Source organism: Chiloscyllium punctatum, chromosome 4 (genome assembly GCF_047496795.1).
Source record: "Chiloscyllium punctatum isolate Juve2018m chromosome 4, sChiPun1.3, whole genome shotgun sequence".
Lineage (NCBI taxonomy): Eukaryota > Metazoa > Chordata > Chondrichthyes > Orectolobiformes > Hemiscylliidae > Chiloscyllium > Chiloscyllium punctatum.
The window spans coordinates 113,170,503-113,182,681 of NC_092742.1; positions in this window are offsets into that span (position 1 = coordinate 113,170,503).

The following is a 12,179-nucleotide window of genomic DNA, read 5'->3' on the forward strand; positions in this document are numbered from 1 at the left end:
TGTTCAGTGACTGAGCTTAATGCCAATCTCCATGGATTCTAATTATCTCAGTGGAGAGTTTCCATCTTTTAATGATAAATGGGCTCCGTTCAATGTGTTATCCCATAACATGAGCGGGAGCATCACTGACAGCACTGACAGGGATCAGCAGATCCAGAGAGAGGGGGATGAGAGATCAGAATCTGAGAACATTAGACTGGAATGTTCCAAACATGTATCAGAATCTGGGAACATTCGACTGGTATGTTCCAACAATAGACAGGAGTTTATCCTATTATGTTTGGCGTCTTTCTGCATTTAATTGGTGGCCATTATCCTTGTGGATCTATTACGTTCTTTTCATTATTCAATATTTTTATTATCCTTTCCTAGCTATCGTTGGTGCTCCTGGTAAGTGTCACTGTTCAGATTTTTTTGTTCTATAAACCGGTTATGATTGTAGTACTGTTCTTTTATATAGTCTACACTTCTTGTCACTAATATTTTTCTGTTGAAACTCTCATTCCATATATTCAATCTACAGACCACTACGAACTACATCAATGAATGTGTTCAATGACTGTCTCCCTCTCTGAGCTGGCATTGTTACTCTCTATGTTGACCTACTCAGGTCCAGCGGAGAACTGCAATTTACTGTGTCATTGCCTTTGTTATTGAAATATTAAGAGCAGGGAGGTCACTCTCTACTGTTCTGGTTACAAACTCCACTTCCTTCCACTGTTTCCATCCCATCCCTGGCCAATATCTGCGACTGAAGCAGACAAGTCACAACTGTGGGAGATCCCTTTGACCATGAGCTGATTCATGACACCATACCCTGACCATTTCTAACTTCAAATGTTCACCACCCCAGAATATATCTCACTGGTTTAGTCCATCTGCTGTTTGAACCTTGAGCTATGAAATACAGTCTTAATGAAGCCAAAAATCTGCTGCTGACACTCCCAGTTTGAAACCTGCCGAAACAAATCTGATTCGACCACACACCAAACTCATTCATGTGTACGCCGATGTATATTGCTATTGTGTCTCGCAATGTCTTTATTTTAACATTCTCAAACACTTTACCTCATTTGTCCATGAAACTTCCCTCATTCTCTCTGTCGATTAACAGAGAGTTGTTCGTATTTAAAATAGTTTCCTCCATGTGTGTTCCTTCTCAAATAATCAGTTTCGCATTCAACCACGCCAATCGCGCACACACACGGACTCTCTCTCAGTCTCTGATGAACACACACACAGCAAATCTTCTCATTGTAAATATTATAGTAATCTGATGCGAGTATAGTTAGCATATGTAGTAAAGTTTGCAATACTCTCCATGCTGGGCAGATAGTGCAGTTTACTGAGCAACACACTAGCATGCTCTGCACAGCTCTCCATGCTGGGCTGTCATCTTGTCCCAGTTTATGTTGTTTATGGTTTTTTCTGTTAAGCAGATTCAGAATTTGATGTCACAAACCATTTCAGTTGATCTGACAATGCCTTTCTTCAATGTTCTCGTTCTTGTAATTTTACTCTCGAAGATCTCACTTCTCCAGTTAGTCCTATTGCCCTGTCTTTTTCCCCATATTTCCACAAAATCTTTTCAGTTAATTAACTGTCTCTTTCTGTCTTTATTTGAATCTCTCTGTCCCTCTGTATCTTTCCCTGCCCTTTTTGTTTTTGGCTCCCTAGTGTATGGAGTGCTGGCATTGTGAAGCTCAAAAACAGTGAAATGGTGTGTGTCAGGCTGTTGTTCACTTCCTGGTATGTCCCATGTGATGGTCTATGGACAGGCGTGTTTCAGAAGTTATGAGATACATCCTTGTAACTTGCTCTGTACCTGTATTTGTCACTCTCAGGTGATCTTGCGATCAAGGAAGCCCCTTAAGTAAAGGACCAGCCATCTAAAGTGTGTGACAATGCTGTCACTTTAAAAAAAAGATTAATTTCTCTTTTTTTCATATAAGAGCTCTTAAAGGCCAAACTGCCTACTGAAAACGGCTCAAGTAAATAACTGACGACGCTTTTACGGTTTATCATAAATAGTAGTAACAACGGTCTCTCACTTATCCCAAGTTGCTAGTCTCTCTGAAACCTGACTTGATGCTGTTTCCTCCTGAATTGGAGAACTGTATGCAAGAATGTATGTCTGAATGTTCCATTTTGCCAAGGGGTGTGTTTATGGGATGTTGGTGTATTGGAACAGTTCATTAGTAGAAGGTACTGTATCCATTATTCAGTCATGGTTTCCAATAGTTAAATTAATCTAAATTCTTCTTCATTTTGTATGGATTTTCATAAGAGTGTTTGAGTATGTTGTGTTTTGCTAATGGTGAGTGGTGTGACAAGTAGCATCACATCTGCAACACCCACTTCACGTCTACCTTTAAAATAAGGAAGGTTTGGCATCCAAGCTACCCTCTTAAAATAGCTCGAGGCAGTCTGGTTGGTCTATAGCAAACTGGGAACTCTTGTCTGGTAACAATAAATTGGGTTTAGAATTACAATCCCTACAGTGTGCAAACAAGCCATTCAACCCAACAAGTCCACATCAACCCTCCGAGAAGTAACCTAACCAGACCCATTTGTTTACCCTATTATTACACATTTACCACGACAAAGGCTCCTTACCCACACATCCCTGAAAACTACAAACAATTTAGCATGGCCAATTCACTTGACATGCATATCTTTGGGTTGTGGGAGGAAACCAGATAATCCAGAATAAGCTCATGCAGACACTGGAGAGTATGCAACGGGAGGCTATTGGGTTCAAAGGTCGTGTATGGTAGCTGTTAGCGTCTTTTGTTCCAGATGTTGAATTCGGTTGGTTTAAACAGTGTTTTGTGTATAAAGATTCTTTCAGTCACTAAGAGTTCTCTAGGTGTGGAAGAAGTGAAGTTGGGGGTTTTACAAAAGGTAATGGAGGCAAAGCTGCAGGAATTGACAGACAATCTGGAGTTGGGGTTGCGTTTGTGTGTGAGAAAATGAGAGATAATTACAGCTATATCTCAGCAATTGCGTGTTGTGGAAACGCCATCAGACTCTTTGGGAATGGCGAGAATTCAATTTCAAATGAGGCACTTTTAACATGAGAAGGAATGGAAACAGTTTGAATTATGATGAAAAGTAGAAATAAAAGAAAAGGAAATGAAGAAGAAAGAGAGAAAAAGGGAGAGAAGAAAAGCAGAGAGTTTCAACTTAAACAGTTGGCAGTTAGAGAGGAAAGTTGACAAAGAAGGTGGAGATGAAGGTAGACGGTCGGCAGGATGAGGAGGTTAGTGAGGTTGAGCAACCCTATTGTAACCAATTCCCTAATGGGGTTCTGTTTAAATACATCCAGGCATTATCTAAATTTGATGAGAAGGATGGGGAAGCCTTTTGAATTTCATTTGAGAAAGTGGCTAATGCAGTGGCAAGTGATCACGTGGATTTAGTATATCCAAACAAAGCTGATAGGTATTTGCATCCCTATTGGAGACGGTATCTGGCCAGTATGAGGTGGTGAAGAAAGCCATCTGAAGTGCATATTTGCTTGGGCCAGAAGCCGACAGACAGCATTTCAGGAATCTAAAAAAGGGTCCCTGGTTAAACGCAAATTGAGTTTGAAAGGATCAAACAAAGTAATTTTGAAAGGTGCGTAAGGGTATTAAATCAGAGCAAACCTATGACCTTCTGAGAGAGATTCTTATTTTGGAGAAGTTCAACAATTCACTTCCTGCAGTCGTGACAACTCATGTGGAAGAGCAGAGAGTAACAATGGGAAGATTAGAAGCTGAAATAGCTGATGATGATGATTGAGTTCAGAAATCAAAATTTGGTTTCTGTGAGAGATTGAGAAAAATGTGCGAAATCTTCTTAAAGCATATACCCGTGAGAGTAAGGTTTACTGGCATAGGCCAGGAGTAGCAGGTAAAGAGATTAGAGCATTAAGAGGTACAGAAGCATGTAACTCTTTTATGCTGAGACACGAGGAGCTATGTCACTCAGAAGGACTATTGGAGAGATGAGAAGTGCTCCATTATGTAACGTGTGGTTGGAGTGTCCAGTGGAAACACCAACAAATTTATTCCACAATGGGGAAGGAGGCCTTGAGCTTTGTGTTGGTGTTACAACATTTCAGCATTTCAATTGTGAATAACATGCATGAGACAAATCTTGTGGTGATGCTGGGGATGGTTTGCTGGAGGTTATGCTGTGAGCTGCCTCTGACATTCAGGGAGACCTGAGGATTTGGTGACCCAACTCTGGATGGAGCATGGGGACTGTAGTTACAGCATCTGGGCCTGCAACATGAAAAACAAATGTAGCAGAGGCTGCAGAGAGGGGAAGCTCTGAAACCATGTAGTGAGTGTGTGGGGGGAAAGGGATCTGCTGTAATCACCCTCGGTTTTCCAGGAACAGCGTCCCAAGCTCCACTTGACCCAGGAGCAGATAGTGAGGGGACCCTCACTGAACAAGGAGCTGGTCACAGAACAGTATCACCTCCTTCAACACGACCTGCAGCTTCACACCAGGGGGAGGATGGTGCAGCCAGAGGCTGTTAGGGTCACTGTTTCATTTAGCTTCTATGATCCATAACTTTCTAGACAGAACTAGGTGACATATCCATCATTTCCCAGTGTCTCAACATTGATGTCACCATTCGGTGATGGAGGGTATATATGGTGGATGAGGTAAATAGATTGTTTCTCCCTCAGCAGGACTCTGCCAGGTGTATCCAGTATAATGGGATTCCTGATGGTGTACATGGCATCTGCAGAGTACCCATGTCAATGGAGAGAGGTAGAGGATCTGAATGAGTTCTCTCTCTCTATTAATGTTACAGTGTACCCATCACAGTACATCATATTGTTGAATACCCTCTGTCCTGGCAGCAGTCATGGTCTCTTCATTCAGAAGCAGTCAGCCATTCCCATCGTCATCGGGTCTCCACGTACAAAGAAATGAATATATCTTGGAGAAAGGCCGTCCCCTTGATGCATGTGTCAAAACAACATCCCCACCACCAATCAACCACATCAAAGTATTCAAGCAATGGGGTCACTTGGAGTATCTGGGAGCTGATGATCAAGGATGGAGCAAAACCTCCCATGTCTGAACGGATTTGAGTGAACCCCCCAGTACACTGTATCATTAAGGCATGTAATCCCCCTCCATTTCAGTAACATACTGCCTTCCATTATTCCTGTAAATGGAATGACAGGTTATATCATGTTAAATTCCACCTGCCAAACTATTATCTATTGTCTTTACCTCTCTGAATCATTTGCAGACTCTCCACACTCTCTTGATAATTTTTTCTCTTGCTTATCACAGCGACATAACAATTATTTTAAGAGTTGACAAGTAGGTTAGACCAGGGAAACCAGTTGATGTGGTCTATCTAGACTTCCAAAAGGCCTTTGATAAGGTGAGACCCCATGGTGTTAGAGGTGAGCTACTGGCATGGATTGAGGATTGGCTGTCTGACAGAAGGCAGTGGGTTGGGATAAAAGCTTCTTTATCAGAATGGCAGCCAGTGACACGCGTTGTCCCGCAGGGCTCAGTGTTGGGGCCGCAGCTGTTTGCATTATATATTAATGATCTGGATGAAGGGCCGATGATACGAAGTTCGGTTGACAGGCAGGTAGTACTGAGGTGGGGAGGCTGTAGAAGCATCTAGACAGTTTGGGAGAGTGGTCCAGGAAATGGCTGATGGAATTCAATGTGAGCAAATGCGACGTCTTGCACTTTGGAAAAAATGAATAGAAGCATGGACTACTTTCTCAATGGTGAGAAAATTCATAAAGCCAAAGTACAAAGGGGTCTGGGAGTTCGAGTCGAGGATTCTCTAAAGGTCAACATGCAGGTTGAGTCCGTGATTAAGAAAGCGAATGCAATGTTGTCGTTTATCTCAAAAGGGTTGGAATACAAAAGCAGTGATGTGCTACTGAGACTTTATAAAGCTCTGGTTAGGCACCATTTGGAGTACTGTGTCCAGTTTTGGGCCCCACACCTCAAGAAAGACATACTGGCCCTGGAGCGTGCCCAGCGCAGATTCACACGGATGATCCCTGGAATGGTAGGTCTAACATACGAGTAATGGCTGAGGATCTTTGGATTGTATTCATTAGAGTTTAGTAGGTTAAGGGGAGAACTAATAGAAACGTACAAGATATTACATGGCTTGGAAAGGGTGGACGCTAGGAAGTTGCTTCCGTTCGGCGAGGAGACCAGGACCCGTGAGCACAGCCTTAGAATTAGAAGTGGGTAAATTCAGAACAGAAATGCGGAGACATTTCTTCAGCTAAAGAGTGGTGGGCCTGTGGAATTCATTGCTGTGGAGTGCAGTAGAGGCCGGGACGCTAAATGTCTTCAAGGCAGAGAGTGACAAATTCTTGATGTCACAAGGAATTAAGGGCTACGGGAAGAATGCGGGTAAGTAGAGTTGAAATGCCCACCAGCCATGATTAAATGGCGGAGTGGACTCGATGGGCCGTATGGCCTTAATTCCACCCCTACGTCTTATGGTCTTATGGACATCACCAAACTCAGCGTCGGTATATCTGTTCCATCCTCCTGATCATTAATAGAGACTGTAGATAGTTGAGAACCCAGCGCTGGTCACTGTGTGACCCTACTGGTTACGTTCTCTCTAATTGATATATCCTGAGTGACTGCTTCCTGTATGATACCCAGTCCTCCCCCATTCCTGTGCAACACAGTCGGAGAGTTGAATAAGAACAAGGAGCATCTGTGAGGAATCCAACCGCTCGATGAGGCTGATGTCAACGCAGCCTCGCTTCCACTTTCCTGCCATCTCTCCATCCTAAAACCCTAGTCTCTTGTTGTAGATTGCACCACATGAAAAAAATCCACTCCACATCTACACTTGCAATTACTTTTAGCATTTTACAGACCTCAATGAGATCTCCTTTCATTCTTATAAACTCGAGAGTATAGGCCTAAACTGCTCAATTTCTCTTCATAAGACAAATACTTCAAATAAGGAATCAATCTAATGAAGATCTTCTGAATTGCCTCCAATGGAAATACCTCATTCTGCAGGACACCCAAACTGTACTCCAGTTGCAGCCTCACTAATGCCTTGCATAGCTACACCAACACTCCCTACCTTTCTACTCTATCCTTTTATAAATAAACACTGGAATTATGCTTGCAATTCTCATTACTTGCAGTACCCGCAGGCAGGTTTTCTGTGATATGCAAGCAGACACCCAGATCCCTCTGCACCTAAACACTTTGATCTTTCTCTCCATTTAGATAATAATTTGTCTTTCTATTATACTGGCCAACGTGAATAGCCCCATATTTATTCACTTTAATTTTCCTTGCTAAATGATGGCCCATTCTCCCAACCTATCCATGTGTTTTAACATCTCTTGCATCATTATTCCGAAGTAATTTCCCATCGATGTTAGTGTCATCTGAAAAATTGGCATTGTATTTTCTCTCCCGTCAACCGAGTACCATCGATTGCAAATGGTTGAGGCATGAGTATTGAAATCAATGGCACAAACTGCATTTTCCAAAAGAAAATGACGCATTTATCCCATCTGACTCCATTTTGTTGGTTCACCAATCCTCCATCCAAGCTAATAAGTTACTCCTAAACCCATGTTGTCTGATCTTACCACTTACTCTTTGGAGAAGCGACATATCTGATGTCTTCAGGAAGACCAGATATGTTCCATCTCCAGGATTACCACTATCCACCTTGTTAGTGACATCTTCAAATAACTCAAGCAAACAATTCAAACACGATTTAGCCTTTGTAAAACCATGTTGACTCTGACAAATTGTGGTTTGAGTTTGCAAATGTCCTGAACAATGGACTCTAACAATTTGCCTGAAATTACAATAGTTTATTTTTATACTTTACTCCCTAATGTATACCATTATTACAAGCTCTTCCCTTTTGGAAACCTTTACGTTTTCTTTTGATTCCTGTTTCATGGGCACAAGGCTTTAAGAGATCTGCTCCAAATGCTGAGTAAGAGCTACGTGTGGCTGAATGGACTCATCATCCTGCTGGCGTACAATATCGATGGGCTGACGTCTTTCTGGTGTTCCCATGTTGCCATCTCCAAGGCCAGAATGACATCCTCCTGTTGATGCTTTAGAGGATTGGGAGATTATGGAATCTTCCTGTTGCTGCGTAACATTTTGAGGGGCTGATGAATCTTCTCATATTTCTCCATAACAGGTGGGTATACTGAACGGTCTCCTCATGTATCCCAGAGATGGGATCGAGGGATTGATTGGTCTTCTCTTGTTCCCATACAACAGACACGTGTCGAAATTACCTCTTTCTTTCTCATAAAAGAAGTCTCAGATAGTTTTTATCCTTATCCAATTCCCATGCAATAGGCTCAGTGGGTCTGAATGGCCTCCTGTTATTTCTGTGTAACAATCTCCAGTCGATGTGTGACCTCTTCCAGTTCCTAATTTACAGATTTGAGGAGGCTGAATGGACTCATCCTGTTGCTGTTTAACAGGATACTGGTGCAGCATGGCCTACTGTTATAGGCTTGAGTGTCTGATTGTTCTCTTTCTGTAAATGTATCGGGGCTGAAGAGCCTCGTTCTATTTCGGTGTAACAGGTTCGAAGGCCTGAATATACTTCTGTTGTTCCTGTTGTTCTGTTGTTCCTTCACTTGTTAACTCCTTCTGTCAGCTATGTTCAAATAAAATCATATTTATTTTTTGTAAACTCCAATGGCTACTGGGTCAACCTGATCATCCTTTCGTTATAAGCTAGCAGCTTAATTGCAGGAATCAGTTGAGGGAACCATCTCTGAGCTGCTTCCAATAAAGCAATACCCTTTCTTCATCGAAGAGACTAAATTTGTACACACTACTCCAGATATGATCTGTCTGTACCGCAGCAGCAACACTTTACCAGCCTGCTGTAAAGTTCCCACCCAGGTTAGAGCTGTCTCAGCTCTCTGGGGGAATACAGAGCAGTGTTGGAAGATCATTGCCCTTCTCTACTCCATCAGCATAACGGGAGAACTGGAGAAATTAAATTTGAGAAGATCATAAATGATGTGGTGAGATGATCTCTACCATTAATCTCCCCAGACCCCACATCGCTCAGATTCCACAGAATCTAGTAAGGTGGAGCGCAAAAACAGCAAGGAGGAGCAAACATTGATGGGAGATATATATCAAAGTGAATGCTGGAATACAAATGCTGGACATGTTATTAAACTGGAAACGTGATATACACATTTGTGGGTACTGCAGTAATAATATACTGCTTACATTATATCTAAATTGTGTTAACCCAATTGAATGCTAATGTTGGGAAAAATGGATCTCATGACCACGTGTGAGATAGTTTACATGAACATTATGTCGAGCAACGAGCTGGAGATCAGGTTATTTAGGAATTGGTGTTGAGTGATCAGAAGAGCCAAATGAACGTTTTGCTGTAAAGGACCTTTTGGGAAAAGTGACCACAATGTATTGGTTTTCTTTCATGCTGTTTGAGTACAAGGCAATTTGTGTTTTATTTGCAGAAACCGTTATAAATCTGAGTCATGCAAGCCATTAAGGTATGAGGAGAAAGTGTGGACTACAGATGCTGGAGATCAGAGTCGAAGTGTGTGGTGCTGGAAAAGCACAGTCAGGCAGCATACTATGAGCAGATAAATCGATGTTTGCAGCATAAGCCCTTCATCAGGAATCAATCTTCTGGGCAAAGGGGGCTGAGAGATAAATGTGAAGGGGGTGCGGGTGGAGGGAGGTAGCTGGGATTGCGATACGTAGATGAAGGTGGGGTTGGAAGTGATAGGTGACAAATGGAGACAGAATGCCTCATCTACTGCATCCATTAAACCCAACGTGGTTTTCTCTACATTGGCGAAGCAGGAGTTCAACTTGTGGAACATTTCAGTGAACACCTCTGGAACAACCACATTGAACAAATCCATCACGTTGTGGCTGAGCGCTTTACCTCCCCTTCCCACTCTGCCAAGGACATGAGGGTCCTGGGCCTGCTCCATTGCCAAACCCAAGCCACCAGAAGCCTGAAGGAAGAAAGCCTCATCTTCTGCCTTGGGACCCTCCAACCACAGGGGATCATAGTGGATTTCCCCATTTCCCCATTTCCCCTAATCACATCTTATCCTACTCCAAGCTTCCAAATCAGCACCGCCCTTTTGAACGTTCCTATGTTTCCACCTTCCTCCCTATCAATCTGGTCCACCCACCTTCCTCTCCGACTATCACTTTCAACCCCACCTTCATCTACCTATTAGATGAAAGGAGGCAGCTTAAGAAAATGCCAAGTGTTGCAGTAAACCAGTGGATTCAGAGAAATGTAGGACCCAGCAAAGGATGACCAAGAAACTGAGATGAAAATTACAAAGAGAAAAAGCGTGCAAACGAAAGAAAAACATAAAGACTGCTAAAAAGCGTCTATCAATGTACGAAAAAAAATAAGGCCAAATGTGGAACAGTTGGTGTGTTTTCAGGATAATTTATTGCAAAGGACAGAGAAATGGCAGGGAAAAGAAACAGTTTCTTTGTGTCTATCTTCATGGAAGAATGTCCAGATTTTCTCCCAGAAATACCAAGTGACCATGGGACTTGTGTAAGTAAAGTCTAAGATCATTCTTATCAGTGTTGGGGTTATCTTTGAAAAGAAAGCTGGATTGAGTATGTATAAGTCTGACAGACTAGATGCACATCATACAAGAATTTCAGAGGAAGCAGCAATAGACATGTTGATTGCATTGCGGATTTTCCCTTTATTTTCCGACACATTCCCGAAAGGCATATAGCCAATCTGGATAAGGCAATGATTATAAATATTATCCAACAGTTTAAGAAAGGATGGATTTGGAGAATGGTGAACTACAGACCAGTTATCTTGTCATCCGCAGTGGGGTATCTGTTGGACTCGATTACAAAGAACATGCTACTAGATATTTAGAAGATTATAACATAACTGGGGAGTGTGAGAATGTACCAATGGATTGAAAACCAGAAGTGACAAACATAATTTTGGAATGGTTTGAAGATGATTCTTGTGGACATAGGCAATGATGAACCATTGGATAAAGTATAGTTGGATATTCATGAGGTTTTTTTAAAGAACTCACAGGAAGTTCATAAGAAAAAATAAAGCGAGAGGCATTGGGAAGAACATATGCAAATGGGAAAGTAAAAATTAGGTTTACATTCATGTGAATATAATTGGAAGATAGAGGATATAGTGCACCAGTTGCATCGACCGTTGGTGAGACTAAACGTAGAATATTGTGTATCATTTGTAGTCCCAATCTAAGAAAGAATACATTGACTACAGAGGAAATTTAAAAGGTATTATCCAGATTAATCCGTAAAATGGCAAGGTTGTCTGATGGGGAACCTCAGCCTGTAATCTCGAGTTTCAAAACATGAGAGTTGATTGTAGTGAATCTTAGAAACATCGAAAGGACTGAATAACAGAGGGACATGAAGAAGTACAAGTAGGCGAGATAAGGGAGAATCCAACGATATTCTACACGGACAAGCAGAACAGAATAATCAGCAAACAGTTAGTGTCCATAAGAAACCAAAGGGGTAATCTGTGGGTCAAGCTGGAGAACATTGATGGATTGTTACATGAGACCTTCACATCTATTTTACTTGGGAGAAGGAGGCGGCAGATAGAGAATTCAAGAAGATGGACTAGGAAGCTCTTGAACAGATTGATGTAAAATATGAGCAGGGATTTGAGGTTTTGTTCTGTACAAATGTGGACCAATCTCCATGTCTGAATGAGTTGTATCACAGGCGGCTGTTGGGGTCAAAGGAGGAAAGACCCTGACTGAATATTTTAATTAGAATCTGACCATAGGGGATGTGCCGGAGAACTGGAGAACTGCTAATACGATTCCACTTCACAGTAAGGGTGGGAGAAATAGACCAGGGAAATATAGACGAGCGAGTATTAGATCACTGTTAAGGAAACTACTGGATAAAATAGGGAATGAGAAAATCGAACTCCAATCAGAGTTGCAAGGTTTTGATCAGATTATAATCATCATGACTTTATCAGAAAGAAGTCACATCCAATGGATTTGATTGAATTAGTTTGAGGAGGTAGATTATATAGTTTTGCAGGAAGGTCTTTGACAAATTTCCACCTGGGAAACTGAAAAATAAAGTAAAATCTCGCAATATGAAAGGTAACTTGA